We start from the raw sequence: 17,546 nt of genomic DNA on the forward strand, positions 1-17,546 counted from the left end.
AGGATGGAGCAAGAGGGGTAGCGCAGGAGATGAGGACAACGAACGGTTGTTGTGGTTTTTGCTAACGTCTCCCAGTTTGAACATCCTGTGCTGTTGATCGAGATGGCACCATAGCTACTGTGTGAACGGCCTCGGCTTCGGATGAAGTGGTTCCTTTCTTTTTCCATTTCATTTTGTGTTTCTACCCCATTTCGCCTACCCGTAAAAGGACACGAATGAATGATTTGTGTCAAACTCACGGAACGATTTCTGAAGCATTTGTCCCGCACGTTTCCGCTTTGACAAGCCTTCTCAGCAGCGGTCACTAGTTTAGCAGCAATTCAGCACGAAAAACGGGACATTTTGACACCGGCAAACCGGAAGGAAGCAAGAGGCACGAGTTGATGGTGGCACGAGGGGGGGGGGGGGGGTGGGGGGAGGGAGGTTGAAATCCACTCGAAACTGGTTTGTGTGACGAAGCGAGTTCATTTATTATTTTCCATCTAACTTACTTTGGTGTTTGTTCTTCTGATTACGGTCTGTTGCGGAATTCAATTTTTCACTAGCTTTTGCGGTGGGCGATCCAGGCGTAATAGCATCATAAACTTCACCCTCTCTCCCCAAATGTCAGACTCTTATGTGACTTCGCTGGCAGTGTTTGATAAAGTATTGAGAAAATGTTTTTGATCGGTATTGGTAGAAGAAAAACTGCAAAACCACCCCCAGAATTCCTCTGCTCGAACAATCTAGCGACGGATGGATGGATGGATGGATGGGTGTAGTTTATCGATACCGAATGAAGAGACAGTTGACCTACATAATTTAACAGGTAGAGATGGTTGACAAAGGGAAACGCACACACCTTTCCGTACGAAGGTAAAACTCTTCCAACTATTTTAGTCAACTATTTTCAACCAGAGCGCTAGTATCGGGATGGGTTTTTATGAGAAGGGTCGTCTCTCCTAGTGCTAACCAGCAACTGACATCGGTGCAGCATTTTCCAAGGACTGGCAACAAGCGACAGAAAAGGTGGCGCAGCGCGATGTAGCTTGTGCCATTGCGATGAAGATATTGCGCGCTGGAAGGTTTGAGTGAAAACAACCAGTCAAACCGGTGAAAATCATAAACGCAACTTAGGGCAACCCGTACCAAGATTCTTCACTGACGCTCACACGGCTCGCTCTGCGTTGGGCGCACGACAACTTTAGTTGAAAATTAATTATAAAACTTTCGAATTATAATAAAGTTTCCAGTTAACTTCAAGGTGAGGCATCTCGGCGAAAGCGCAAAAGAGGAAAATGGTCGGCGGGCCCTAGGCATGCGAGGTGAATAGAAAAAGTGCACCGAAAAAGGTCACGTTAGTTTTTTTTTTAATTTCTATCGAAAATACTTTGAGGAAATATTTTGAAAGTTTCTCACTATGCTAGGAAAGCGAATACGTTGCGAAGAAAGGATCAGAAGCTGACACCGTTTATCGGAGCTATTGACAAATGAAACTTGCAGGAAAAGTTTCAGGATGTCAGTTGTTGAGTCGAACGATACTGAAGACTACAACTATACCGAACTAATTCTTAGTGTATGACATTAAACAATCTTCGCAAAAGATAACGTGTTTTTTTACAAAAAAGAACAAATATGAACAAATGTCAAATAACTAGTAATAAAACATTATTTTAAGCTGCAAGGATAATGGGGTTACAATTTCTCAAAGTAATATATATAAAACAAACAAACGGAAATTTATTCTTTCTTTGGGATGAAACAGCTTGTGTGGGAATAGCTTTATAAAATAAGAAAAATAGTATGATTCGATATTTTCTTCCAACACATGGTACTTTAAAAGGTCTCACTTATGACCACTTGTCGAATCAATATAAATTCGTGTGCAAATCCCATTTCGCGAGTATCCTGAATTTAGTCTCGAGTGTCGATCAATATATTTATCGTGAGTAGTTTTTAATGAACTTGATGATTAAATTTATTATATCGTTGGGTTCTATCAGACGATAAGTACTTTTCTTGGGATCAACTTTTTTTATGTGTAAAAAAGGGAAATCGGAATTGTATTAAACATTTTATTTGCGAAATTAGAACCTTTTGGAACATCCCAACCAGGCGAATCGGGCTAAATACCTCTATCTTACCATTAAATTACCGGTAATTTAAGACTAATTCAATGGCAAATTAGCCGTCGTTAATTTACCCATTCGAGCAGTTTTGATGAATCCTCTATTTTATTACAATTCATTCAGCCAAATTGTTGATATATAATTCGAAATGCATTAAATTGTAGTTGGTTATATATGGTTATATTTAATCATTTTCTTTAAGTTTTACAAACGTTTACTATGTTTTTTTTCAATAAACACGACTGGAACAGCCGCTATACTCGGAGAAGGTGTTGTACAATTAGCACTAATAAACGCAATTTCTCGGGTGATTTTTACATTACCCAGGTTTGAACATCTCGCCAACGTCTTCTTCCGCTAAAAGATCATTAAAACAATACAATGAAAACAATTGTTGTTCTTATTTGCATCTTTTCACCGACAACAAACGACAACACTTGGTTGCGCTAAATTGCTCTTAAATTACTGTTGTGACAGACAAAAAACTGCTCGAATTGATTTCACACTTATTAATTTCACAAAACAACAAAATTTTCACACTTATTAATTTTCTCGTAAAGATCATTTGAATTATCGTAAAGATCATGCTAAGTTAATTCAACAGTGCGCACGGGTGGGGTATAGAACAGCACAGTAGTACAAGCAAAATTTCAAATTTGAAAATTTGAAGGATTTAATCTATTATATGATTATTCAGTTTCAATAAGACTGAACAATAAGACAACACCTATAAATTATACCACATGACGTTCAGAACCTGGTTGATTCTACAGTATATTTCACCATCTTTGTAAATGAAGGCCATATTCCTATTCAAGGCTTCGCTAGCACTATAACAACTATAGTAATTGCATATTTTCAACGATCAAGCTATCTGCCAAGTTTGTCCATGATCTCTTGTAATGATCATTATCTGTATCCATTGTTACGTTAGACAAAAAACAAGTAAAGGAACTATCCCTCTTCAATAGTTTCAAGTACCAGGTTTCGTTTCATCCCCAACGGCAGTAGAGAACGAGCGCCCGGAATTAATTTCCATTGACTAACTTTCGTTTATCTACCCGGCCAACAACAAAAAATTGAAGCCTATGAATAATTCCTACCAAAAATCACCGCAACAAACAAGGGCCCCGAGGATATCCGGTAGCCGAAACGAACATCCTTTAACCAACATAGACAGCAAAAAAAGAAAGAAAGATATAGTGTGTGTGTGTGTGTGTGTGTGTGAGAGAGAGAGAGAGAGAGAGAGAGAGAGAGAGAGAGAGAGAGAGAGAGAGAGAGGCACTCCGGAAAAAAAACAACGTGGCGTGCAAATGGATGAATGCTGCTTTTTGTGTCCATTTTTCATCCGGTCAAGCGTGCCACCGGTGCCAATGAAAGTGTAGCGAAATACAGAGGGATAAACGAGAGAAAAGTCAACATTTTTCACATAATTAACTCCATCGTTATGGGAACCGGAGATCCAGCCTCCATTCAGCACGGATATGCATGGTGTATAGGGAACCCAACGGAGCCCCGAATAAAACCAAAGATAAAACGCTCCGGCATTTTCGTACAGGCTATTTGGGTGGTTTCGCAAGCTTCGCGCAATGGAGTACGAGAGCAGCAAAAAAAAAAAAACACCCGTGAAACTCGATTACTGGTGAAACATGCAACAAAAAAGCACTCAAGTGAGTATTTCGAAAGTAGTAGAAGTATCCTCAAAACAGTTGAAGCCTCATTACTGTACATTTATCATTGCAACCCGGCCGGCCTCGTAGGCGCAGGGGTTCGCTGCTTCCTTTACCCCATTGCCCCATCTTCCTCAGCTCCTTCCCCTTCTTCAGCTTCTACTTCACCACAACACCGAATGGTCCAAACCATAATATGGGTGTACAACATTTAAGAAATAATCAGCTTAAAGAGGAATCCTCTTGAATCTTTCTCCTCGCCTGGCCACGCCAAAGGACGAAACATCGGTAAGCAGAGTGGGCTGAATGTGTTCGCAAGTGGATAGCACATGCGAGAAAGACCGCTCAAGAGGTAAAAACGCCAGGAAATAAAGCAGCCAACGAGTTGCCGGCAGACCCATTAAGATAAATCTGTGAGTACCTAAGCCATAAAAACAAACGCTGGACGAATAGTGACAGCGCTTGCTTGGCCAGCGTTTCGTTGCGTTTCATTTTGGATCCTCAATTCTTCCTTACAGATTGTGTTTGTGTGTGTGTTTTTTTAGGAAATAGGAAAAAGTACATCCCAACCTCGTCAGCATTTTCATCTGTGGCCAAGAGCGCTGCTTTGTAACTGTCGTTTCGTGGAATCACCGTTCACCCAGTAATGAAGTATAAAAGTCGGACACAAAAATGGGACAATCGACTGTGCGGTGTGGAAAGGAATTATCAAGCACCCAAAACTCATCAAACGGCAGAAGTAAAGTGAAAGAAATTTTCTATTACACCCTAAAGGCATCAGACTTCAGGATCATGCTTCTTGTTTTACATTTTTGCTTTCTATCACCAACATTTACAAGGTTATAAGCATTTAGGTATTTATGTAAAATTTTGAAAATTGAAACACTCAACACACATCACCCAGACGAGAAATGGTCTCTGTGGAAGATAGCAAGAATGTTAAGCCAATATTATGCTCTTGTACAACGGAAATGTACATTTTAACATTAAGTTAAGATTGTATTTTTTTTACAAAATATGTAACAGCACCGCAGGTAACACTTCCGCCCTGAGAAAAGCTCAAATTTCCAACTATACAGATCGAATTATCGAACATTGCCTAATAGTAATCCTTGTAAATAATTAAAAACTAGAAAGTTTTTATAAGAGCTATAATGCGAAGAGGCCATAAAAGGCAAATTATTAACATACCATAAAGTAATGTCAATACAAATGTTATTGATAAAAAGAAAAAAAAAATGCAGAATATTCATAAATTAGTATGTTAAAATGTTTTGGATGAAAAACGACTTATTCAACTAACAATATATAGCAACAATATGTAGCAACCACTGACGGTACTAAATAAGTAGGTAAGACCGGCATAAACACGTACCTTATTACGCCAAATAAAAGAAGTTGAAGAAGAGTGTCTAAGTTCAGAACACTAGTTCTGAAATTGAACGAAATAAATATACAAATTTGAATAGTAAACAGTGAAATTTATGTAATACTCATACCTTTAAGAATACTTCGTGATACATCGAATCGTATTATGATAAGCAATACTTAGCATGAATAATATTTGTCTTATGAAAGAAGAGAAAAGAAACACACTCTCATATTACAAAAACAAGTCTCTGTAATTTATTTACAGGCAAAGATGATTCTGCCGATGGGCGGAGTGGGATTTCGCCGAGAGCTCCGTCAGCAAGGGACCTCATGAACGACAAGTGGGACATTAATATTGGTATAAGCGACTAGGAAAATTGCAGAGGAAGTACGTAGGGTTGATTGAAACACCCATGTCAATCCAGTTCCCACCATTCACTTGACTGTTTGTTGCGGAAAACTCTCACCGTCTATAGGGGCTCCGTGTTATTTGTGGGTTCTTGCACATATATGTGTCTTGTTCCTCTTAGTTTTACAATTTGCATATGTATATTTGAGGACATATTCATAGATATCTTATGTTTTGGAGTAGCAACCTATGCGGACATGTAGACTGGTACAGGCTTTCCTACACTTATTAGCACCACGCAATCGAATAGTCAGCCCTTGGTAGGAAGTGCCGGTCCAGATGAGAATCGATACCGTCCAGACTTACTGAAGCAGATGTGTCTATCGATTAGACTACTTGTTTGCACCGTTCTATATAAATATAAATATATTTATAATAATGTGTAATATATAAATATGTGTTTACATATATTTATCACATATACTAAGAGATTACTGAATGAATTGTTTGTTCTATCTTTTTATGTTAAATTTTATCTTGATAATAATCGAGACTTAGTCCTTTTTAATTGACAAATTGAATTTAATAATTAATTAATTAATTAAAGAAATCCTAATTTTTATTTCAATTGGCTCAATGTTCAAAAGTAAGAATACGCTGGATTATTTTAATAAGCTAATAATTAGCTATATAAGATATATTTTTCATTTCACTTTTCGTACAAGTTATTTAACATTTTCGCATAAAAATATTAATTATCTCTGTGAAATTAAAAAAAAAACTACCCCTTTTTAACAAAATAAATCCCATTTTTATAATTACATCCCGCTAGCAAAGTTTTATACAATTTTAAACAAACAGTTTTATAAAGTCCCTCGTAACGTACGCTTACAGCATCCCTTCATCTGTTTGCTACTTCATTACCTAGATCACTCGCATCACATCTGTCTATCTTTAACGAATCGATTAAATCGAGCAATAATGGCTTTGCCTACAATGCCATATTCCTCATAGTACCTTGAGAGCCCTTCATTTATCCTAGTGACATTTCAGCACATATTGACCTGGCGACGCGGGAGATAGAAGGTAGTGTTGAATTGAGTTGACCAAGCTTTTGATGGATGTTTCAACTAAAAAGGAGTGTTGAAACTGGAAGAATTGATTATCAATAAACTGGTGCTCCTACATACGATGTGCGCTCCAAGCGCAACAGACTTGATACATAAGTCCTGTACCTTTGTAAGCATAGAATCCAGGCTCACTTCCGGCACCGAAAGCCGATAACGTGCTGGGGCACGTCGAAAATTCGTCCGATGGTCAAGCTGATTGCATTCGCGATGGACCACCATACCTCTAGTCTAGCACACAACCATTTGGATGGCAACATAGATATCGCAGTAGTTTACAGTATGTGCACCATACGGAAGCCAGCTGCACCGAGGTGTTCTATCTGCTCTGCGAGTTAGTCGAGTCTGTTGGCATTCGTTCAATTTTACTGAATCATACATGGACATTAGTTATCGGGAAATGGCAATAAATTTCCCAAAAATTCAATCTATTATCCGAACCCAACAGTACAGACTGGCGATTATACTTCTCCCTCACCCTGTTTCTTTCTCTTTGTCTATATCTATCTCTCCTAGTCTCACTCTCTTTTTCCGTCTTTCGATTTTCAATCATACCTCTTGCTTCGGTTCATATCATACCAACCCACAACATGGAGAATGAAGCGTCAGAAAGGATCAACCGATGACCAACTATTGCCCCAGTAGTCTCACAGGATGTTGGATGCTTGAACAGCGAAACAAATAACCAGTCGTACACTCTCATACTCCTTTATTGCTTTTCAACACAAAATTGGACGAGTGCATTGCATTGCCATCGCACACAGGCCCAGGTGAATGGTTCCGTGCAGTATTGAAGTGGCGGTGCAAACAGGACCATGGCCAAAGACTAAACCCGTTCTAAATGGTTCTCCACAAATGATGGTAGAACAAACGGTCAGCATGTTGCCGCGGTACAGAATGGACACAAATTTTCTACATTCGTGCCTTTGCAAAAGGCAGTATAATGTCCCGAGTCGACAAGATAAAAGCTATCATCAAAAATCACTAGTTATGGTGAATGCAAGTAAATTTAAGTAAATTAAATTAAATGTGATACGCGAAATAATGTAATTATTCGATAAACAAATACTACTACTACTACTACTACTAATACTACTACTGCTTCTACTTGTACTACTAAAGTGCACTAATGAATACATCTTAATGAATTTTATTTATAAAAGAAATATTTTAAACCTTAAGTTTAATTCATACCATAACTTAACTGTATCCTATTAAACTACAAAATATATTCCGATTTTGCATATATATTTTTTTTATTTGAGAGTTAGACCACATTTAACAAAATAAATAAAAAATTTGGCCAACCTTGCATGGGAAGTCCCTGAGTGTATTCCCCAAAGTCCATGCGTTTTCTGACTCACAAACGTTTGATTTGAAAGTAACGGGGTATTCAATGCGGCTTCCGTTCCAGCAACATCGAACGATTGCAATACACTTCGAAAGGTTGAATGGTTATTCTTTTTTTTGCACTCTCTTTACTTTTACTTCAGCAAACTGTGCCGAAAGGAACAAGCACCAATAACCAAATGGCGAAGATTACTTCAACAATTCTGACTAAACCCAAAGGTCCGGGCTGTGACTGTATAGCTACGAGGGATAGACAAGCTCCAGTAAGCTATGCAGCACTAGTCCCAAATGTGTTGCATCCGTGCCTGTTGGATGTTTTTATTAATGCAGAGTTTTATCGAACGGGGTTTCTGGAATTCCATGTTTTACTACCAATTTCGTGAAACAATCTTCAACGCATCATGCTGTAACGTTTTCGGTACAACATGAGCTTACATCGTTATTATGCAAAGTAGGAATTATTTACATTAAGTAATACTCTTTTAATCCCGCCCATTCAGCAGCAGAAGGATGTTGATAGATTACTGAAAGTAAAGCATTCCCAGTGATGATGCAGAAAAGTTGACCCCACATTTTCATTCTACTCATCCAGTGATGACGAAAACCATTATCTCAGAACAAGTAACTTCCGGGGTACAATTTTACGTAATTTTTTTTTCATAATGCGCACTAAAGGGTTTGTGCGTCAGGTGGTTGATGCTTTTGAACAATTCAAACTATTTTTCAAGCACTATTTAAAGCTCTTGCTCGAAAGTTTTACAAGCGATCTGGTTTTATGTATTTGAATTTAGAAAACAATGTGTAGTTAGTTGCATATTTTACAATTCCTCTTGAAAATTTATTTAATGTGTTCACTTTCTTTTCGATACGATGAAATCAAAAAGTAATTTTTAACCTATTACCAAAAATACAGTCGTTGTCGATCATTTTATTCTCAACTTCACAAAAATGTGCATGTGTTTAACGATTTTATTAAGTATCTTTATCAATTATTCATTTATTTGAGCCTATTTGTCATAACTTGTATGTTATAGTATACTTACTTACTTACTTATCAGGTGCTACAACCGCTTTGCGGTCTGTCTCAGGAGTGCTCGAAACCGCTCACGGTTACAGTACACAATCAACTGTTTACAAGTATTAATTCATGTGTGTACTTAGTGCCGGTCTCATTGTACAGTCGTCAACTCGTACGACTTAACAACATGTCCGGCATGAGTTCAAGCCCCAAATAGACCGTACCGCCATACGTGGGATTGATTATCTTGCTACGAGGGGTAATCAAAAAAGTCACTGAAAGCCAACCCCTCAAGTGGTACAGGCAGGCCTTGACCGACAACGTATGTAGAGCCAAAAAAGAAGAAGAAGTGTTCTTAGTAGATTGCACTGAAGGTATGGTAATTTATTTAATATTTATTAATAATTATTCAATTAATAAAATTTAATAATTAAAATGAAACTGAAGATTTTGGAACTCATAGTATCAGAAGCTACTCATTGTAATAGATTGTCAAAACATTATGTCTAATGTGCAAAAGTAGATGCCTTATAGATAAAACTGAATAATTGAATACAGCAATTTGACGACATTTACTGTAATATTCATAACTGGTAGTGTGACAGAAGGTAATAATATTAATAATTCAAAGTTTTTATCTTTACCGCCTATTTAAACTTTATATTAATTAAGAGCTTCTAGAATGTGCCCATCAATGCACATATGCAATCCAATGTTACAGACAAAATTTTTTTTTGTGAATGTTCGTTTATTAGAGGACAATAATCGCTTGCGAAGCGCCTGCTATATTGTCTACATAATGCCTTTATCGACTGGTGGTTTACGCGAGGAACAATAGAAGCCACTTTAATAAATTTAAACAACCTCGCAGCTATCCCGGTATCGCGAAGCACAGCAATCACGAGCACATTGCCGGGTATGGATTGAATTGAATCAAATGGTTTCACCCGAAATGGGCCCAGTTATCGTCAACTGTCAACAGGAACCGGAGCAATGCCGCATGATTCGAAATTTTTGTCGAGCACTAGAATTTTCCCCCGCGGCAACAGGGGAGCGCTTAATTCGTGTGGGTCAATTTTTGGCTAGACTTGGTAGCGTTTGTGACTGGACCTAGCCAAACGAGCAACGGTGTTCGTTGGGGGGTTTTAACCGGATTTTCAGTTCGTTATCAATCCTACCGTGTTATTGCACAGAATAACCACCATTGTCACACACACACATACACACACATGCACACACGCACATGTTCAAGTGCATCCTTTGACGTTCGTTTCGGTTGGCGTTGCCAAATAGTTGAACACAACAATCCCAATCCCTTCCGGTTCCGGTTACAGACGAATGACGGTGGTTTTGGGAGCGCAGCGGATACCGGTGCCTCGAGCGCGAGCCTTTGCCTGGCATCACACAAACACAACATAATCTCAACACACCCGGAAGAGCAATCCTGTTTGTGGCTTACTCCGACGATACCACGTTCTTGCTCTCGGCCATCGCCCATTAGCAGACAACGTGATAGGTCATGGCGAGGGTCTCGGATTACCCCCACGGTATGATGACGTGAAGTATAGTGGCTGGTAGAGTCCATGCACGGGATTGTCGGTACAAAATGGACTATGCACAAAATGTTTCCCAACTTTTTGTTAGAAAAAAGGCTTAAATTCCCAAAAACTTAACCGAATACCAAAGTGAAGAGTTGAACGCTTTTCAGCTGCACGAGAACATTCTCGGTCTGCTCTGCGAACGCTGGGTGGGAATTCGTCGGCCCACTAGTACATTCGCATTGTGTACCAACATTTCCAAACCATCCTTTATTTTTTGCTTTCCTTCTGTTCTCTCCCTTACCATTTGGCAATGCACGCGAAAGCTTGAGCAACAAATATCGCCACCCATCACTGTGAATAAATAAAACAATAACCGGTTGTTTATCCCGGTGCAAATTGCAGTCCAGTTATCCGCCAAATAAATCGACAAAATGGGAATGAAGCTCACTAGCACCCTTTCTTTGTTCTTTCTCGCAAAATCACCCTCGCCGTAAACCACTTTTGGAGGGTTATTTTTTCATTTTCAGCTATTTTCGATATGGCCATTTGAACTACGATCACATTTAAAGTCTGTGTTATAAAATATGTAAGCAGTAAGCAATACCTTCCGTTAAAGAATTATGATGTAACGTGGTAACCATGTAACCACGGTTTTTTACCTTGTAGTAAGCTATAAAAGTGAATAATAAGCTATAGTTATTTTAATTGTTAATCGACTAGCAGGGATAAATTTATTTTTTCCTCAATTACAGTTACGTTGAGTGTCAATAGAACAAATAAAAACAACGAATAGCTTGGAAAGGTGACACAATCGAGAATTTGACTGAAGTGTTGTTAATCTAAGTGAAATTCTTACTAAAACACTTCAAGTGCAAGTCGATTCCAAATTCAAATAAATTCTAGCGTTTTCGACAGAATCTCATTATGTGAAACTATTTTTAACAAGTTTTACAATACACTCATTTATACTACGAAACCATTTGGTCATTTTTTGCAATGGAATCCGCCCCAGATGTGCAACCGAACCACGTTTGGCTTTTCCAGGACGAAGTTCATACGCAAGTGGTCAGGTGGTCTGACTGTTCTAACATCACAAAATATTAACTGATGGATAAAATGGCAAATTTTGTCAACTGCCGCAAGTGATCATTCGCCACAACTAATTCGCTTAATGATAATAATATTTGAAAATTAAAGTAAAGGTGCTTTCATGGCCAGTAGGACGAGAAAATTTAATAGACATTTGGGATTTTTTGACAACAATTTAACCAAGGAAACATGAAAGATGAAATAAAATACTAGGTATTAAATTTATGATAAGATAATTTTTATAAAGCAGTAACATATATATAGTTATTTTAACAGTTAAAAATATAATAATAGGCTATGTACGAGCATCGGCGTATCAATATTGAACCTTCTAAAAAAGATCTACTATTTCACATTGTAAAACATGTTAGATTATTTAAACCATTTAAACCATCACTATAACAAACGGACTGAAATACGCAATCATATTCTTTAGTCAAGGAAAAGGGATTTTACTGTAAATCTTTAATTGTTTATTAGTACTGGTATGCATTATCAAAAATCTAAACATCTGTTTTTTTAAATATGTCTATTGAATCTAATAGAAATTTACTGTAGCGGTTGTAGCGCCGGATAAATAAGTAGGAATAAAGCTATAGGATAACAATTTAAATTTATAAAAAAAAAACAAAAACAACACAACGATAATGAAACAGCACATAGATAATGATGGTGGCATTATCACATAACTTACAGTATACAGGATAGAATTTCGTTTAGATTTATGTGGTGGTAGCGTTTTTAAACGTTTTAACAGTCACTAGTTTTATAATCTGGCCATTATAACTGTAGAAAAAATTCGATTATTACACATAACCATTACCGATGTTATGCATATACGTCCAAGCATCTGTTCTTCAGCTCGAAATCGTATTTTGTTAACATTAACTTTAATAAAAACCCCTTCTGTCATCCCAAATAAACGTCTTCCAACCTAAACTCAAATCCGCTACTTTGGACCCTTTTTGCTGCCATTGTACACTCTAGCGGAAAAGCGTTTGAGTGTAGCGCTCGCTAGTGGCAGGAAGAAGGGGAAAAGACGTGCCTACAAGCGTTATATACCTACAATACGTACGAGCATGCGAGTTAACGTATATGAATCATAAATAATGCAATACATTGCTGAAATAAACTAAACATTATTCATGTTTAAAAGCACCTCGTGAAAAGAAGGCTGAGCGTACTACGCTTGGCCTAGTACCTTTTGCCACTTCACAAACCGTGTCCCCCAAGGGCTCGGTGAGTTGCAGGAAACTCTTTCCAGTGCTTTCCCGTGCACGATGACTAGCGGGCTGCCTGGTGGTGTGGTTGAGCTTTTCGATTTTGAAAGCACACGAACACAATGCCATCGCCCCCGTGTGCGGTGTATGTACAGGCCGGGTGGAGACGCAAAAATTCACACACCATGAATAACATTCACACTGTTCCGATTGCTAAGTAGAATTATGATTATGTCGTGGGACTTGGTATGAAATAAATATTGTGAGAAGGTTTGGAAGGAAATCTGTTTTGTTGAATTCCTTTTTCAACACATTTGTCTACATTCTGAAAAAAACCCCAAACAAACCACTGGAGCATTTTATTTGGCGGTGAAAGTGCACAAGTGAATCAATATTTCTAATTTACAACCATTCATTTCCAGTGTTGATTTGAAAAGAAGATTTTCGTCTATTTGGATGCATACAAAAACTGTCAAATAATATATAAATTATGTATGATAAAATTCACTTCATTCCATTGCCTGCTACTTAACCGAACGATACTAATTTAGTTGTGTGGGGCTATGTAGCACCGTTACAAATAACCATAAGCTTTTGCAGACTAAAATAGTTACAGTAAAATGTGCGAGAAAACAGCTTGTCTCTTATCACTAAACCTTGTAGAACCTTCTACTAAAAAACAAAGCGTTTTTCCCACCCATAACAGATTTTAAAATATAACAAATTCGTTGTAATCCCTTTCGAATTGCCTATATTGTATATTATTTTAAATAAAATTAATACACAATAAGTAGTGTGTTTCCATACGTGATTTGTTCAGTATTTTCAATCGATAAAGTTATAATTCAAACCAATATATTTATGCAACACGGTTAGTAGCTCAAGGTAGTATGACCGTACAAATGAAATAAATAAATCGCTGCGCTAAGCTACATTAACCGATGCATAAGACGCTAGTTGAAGTAGAAACCAAATTAAGGCAAAAAACACTTCTTTGATGTCGTTGGTAGCACTTCAAAGGACCCCGTGGAATGCTACAGTGTCGAAGTGCACGGGAATAGTCAAAGGAACTGCACCCAGAACGCAATGTTGCGATAGCTTCAATGGAGTTGTAGATGCAATAGCAATAGAGGGTGTATTATATCGATTGCACTCTGTAACACACCATCGCAATCTGCGCTGCGAAAGTGGTTATTTTTTAATAGTCCTCATTTCAATCGAACATTCTACGTTGGTTTTCTTGTTGCACTAGTGCTAGAAAAAACCAAATCACTTTATATAAACGTTATAAAAATTAAAAATTAATTTCTATTCATAAAAATCAAATAAGTGGCTTACTTCGTTGTTATTACCCCGTCGTATCAACTGACTACTACTGAATATATGGATCAATTGCTTTCTATGTTCCAATACAAACATCAAATTTATCGCTATTACTATACCTTATAATAATTCCCTTAAGGGATTATGACGATCGTACTTGATGTTTTTTTTTGTTGCTGTTGTTGTGAAAATCGTAATCCATTCGCGTACAATTGAAGCGTGCTGAAATTTACATACAATATCACCCCCTAGGGCCAGATTCGTTTCAATGATAAATGACATTTACCTTTCACTTGTTGCTGATGTTCTTTTTCTTCCTATCCTGCGTATCCCAACCGGTTCGATCCGCGCTAACGTTTGTTGTGGCGATTATTGAGGAAGGATTCACTGTTTCGCGGCACACTTCACACACTCGATTATCGCAAGCGACATCCTGAGACTACGGAAACAAATTTATCAACATCAACATAAAGCACTCGCACACCACACACGTACGGCAGAAACAACATTTGCACTTCGGTAACTGACTGTGGAACAACACCAATCAAAAATACACTTCACCACTAACTCGATGCAAATGAAAACATAACCAATTAATATTGATAACTGTGCGGCAAATGCCGCTTCGAAACCTAATGCTTTACACCCATTGAGTGATGAGTAATCACTGTAACAAAGTAAAATAAGAACATAAAACGAGGACAAAACTATTTGAAAAAAAATGAAATATTGCAAATTAAACCATTCTCTCGCAAACACTAAATACACTACACTCAGAAAGGTGCAACGCCCGATGCGTTCTGTAGCAGCAAATAGTAATTTTTAACAACTAGCACCATTTGCGCCGACACATAACCCCTGTTGGGTAACCACGCTCCGACGGGATTTACTGCTCGTGCTCAGGACGATATCACTGTCAGTCGTTAGAACGGGACTACAAGATGATGGCATCGATCGATCGATAGCAGACGCATTGGCCGTAGATTACCGACTCAACGACCGACAGACATGCTAGACTCGACCCAGATCGACTTTTACTGTGCACTGCCGTTTATCAGCTGTTGTTCTCGGCACTGGATTTATATAATATAAAACAGTTGCTCCGGAGAGCCCCTGGTTGGCTAGTTCACATCAATCAACATAATGCTGTGGCCTGCACATCTATATTCTGCTTCGTCAAGCTCTTATTTTACACTACCTAAAATAGATCACACAAAAAATAACAACACTTTATTGTAGCAGCTTCTGTTGGAATACACTACGCTCAGAGCAATTGTGCAATCATTCCGACAGCCATTCAATGACTGAGGAAAGCTGCCATCGTGCAAGATAGATCGTGCAAAAAGGACATCCTTCGTCGGAGAATTCAGGAGAATTTGACGAGAGAACTAGTTTTTGCGAGAATCGTGAGAGCTGGGAAATTCCGTACACTGAAGGAAAAATATGAAAGAGAAAATACGCTCGGGAAAGTAAATAGCATACAGTGGGGATGCGTACCCCAGTGTTGTTGATAGAAAGCCACGTGGCTTTTAAGAATGTATTGGTAGAAGGAAACCTATACATTAACACGAGCAATTTTATTTCACAAAGAACTGTACTGTGTGTATTAGATGACTATCCAAATGTGAATGATGCTGGGATGTTACAACCTTGTTTTAGGATTTTCACTGCAAAATTACATTTATAAATTGCTAAAATTACTATGAAAGGTTATGTTACAGTAAAGTAACGTGAGGCTATTAATATAATCCAACCATATAATCACTTTGAACGAATGTTGAATATTCTCTTGAGTCAAACGATTATAAAGTATTATATTGAAAAAGATAGAAATTCTTTTTGACCAACAGTCTCATTTTTTCCGTCAGCGCAAAGAACAGTTCCGTCAGCGCGAAGTCGTGGTGTTATTTTGACAATTAAATTGCCGAAACCCAATGTATCTTTGAGGTTTCTTGATTGATGTCGAGGTTTCCTGATTCTCCGTTACAAAATTGTAGTAATAATTTATTCGTTTTAATTACGTTGAATACGTTACATTATTTGTATTAACAAGATACTTATTTTTCTAATCTAGTTATAACCTACTACTTCCACATTGCTCATGTAATAATGCATCGTTGGATGCCATCGTTCAAGATATTTGTTAACGTATTGTCCAGATGCTCAATTCACCTCTAAAACTTCTAAACTACCTCTTAAACTAAAGACCTTATTCTTAAACTTCTTTCGCCACTTTTACATCAAGCCTTTCAGGCCGGACATTACGGGGTAGCGACTAGAGCTAAGCTTCCAGTACATTGTTGCCTTTCTCCAATATATTTTAAAATCTAAATACCACATCAGTTAAACAACTTCTCCCTGTGCTCGATAAAGCAGGAAAATTTAAGAATAATCAAATCCTTCAACACAGGTGCTCAAATTGCATTCATCACCAGTTTGCAGATCCGTAAGTTCACTGGTATTGCAAAGCTGTACCCAGTATAACTGGTGTTTACGACATTATTTCAATGATTATGCCGGCAAATGATACAGATATTAAAACAATTAGAAAACACAGTGTCTACCACATTGTGATAAACCAAATTTAAATTATTAATCATATAACCATAGAAACCGCAGGGCTCATGTTTACTTCATAGCAGGTGTACTGTAAGGAATGATCGACGACCCGTTTTTAGTCAACAATATATGTGTTATCGTTTTTCGCACAACATTCATGAATCGTCAAATTTTTAAAGAAGTTTTCACGAACAATATGTACTGCAGTAACACACCATTCAATGCTATGAATCGTAGATTTAGTCAGTATTTGGCTACCAGCTTGACTTCATCGTATAACACAATTTGAATAATCCCACATTACAGATTCGTATATTCAAATGAGACGTGTTTCTATCAAGACTTAAACATAACATATTTTATTAAACCGATTTTCAATGGATGGAATAACAATAAACTATAAACAATAGATCTTTACATGTAGACAACCAACCAACTTGCTGAAAGGAAATATTCTCTTGCATAAAACGGATGAAACATCAACATATCGTGACGCAATGTGATATTAAACAATATATATGAATAGCTTTTAAACAATTTCGGATATACACTGTGGACTTGTTTAACAATTGGTGTTTAACAAATATCTGCCATAGACGAGCAATCATATTTTCTTTTTTTGTTTAAATTATTAAAGACAAACACTCAAATTTTAAATCATTTCCTTTGTAGAACCGCTTTACGCAGTCATGCCCCCTGCTAGGGGTTACGCTATGGATAATGTTTCGGATGGATATCACCCCGGCATGTTAGAAACCGAATGTGTCTTTCGAATAAACCACTACATTTACACACATACACATGTATGTGCACATGTAAGG

At 37.6% G+C, this 17,546-nt stretch overlaps 1 protein-coding gene across 4 annotated transcripts in view; it reads right to left on the reverse strand.

Moving 5' to 3' along the window:
• The window catches only part of LOC120959085 (tyrosine-protein phosphatase Lar), a 226,038-nt gene extending 210,580 nt beyond the window's left edge, over positions 1-15,458 (reverse strand). Inside the window, exons 1-2 of one of the 4 annotated variants that reach the window (XM_049610033.1) lie at positions 15,365-15,458; positions 14,453-14,605 (exon numbers count right to left, since the gene is read on the reverse strand). The gene's annotated coding sequence lies outside the window, so the exon portion shown is untranslated. Of the gene's footprint in view, positions 1-14,452; positions 14,834-15,364 lie in introns of all 4 variants that reach the window. The other 3 variants (XM_049610032.1, XM_049610031.1, XM_049610030.1) reach the window with 3 other exon arrangements.
• Between the last annotated feature and the right edge of the window lie 2,088 nt (positions 15,459-17,546).

The sequence above is a fragment of the Anopheles coluzzii genome, chromosome 3, assembly GCF_943734685.1.
Source record: "Anopheles coluzzii chromosome 3, AcolN3, whole genome shotgun sequence".
NCBI classification, from domain to species: domain Eukaryota; kingdom Metazoa; phylum Arthropoda; class Insecta; order Diptera; family Culicidae; genus Anopheles; species Anopheles coluzzii.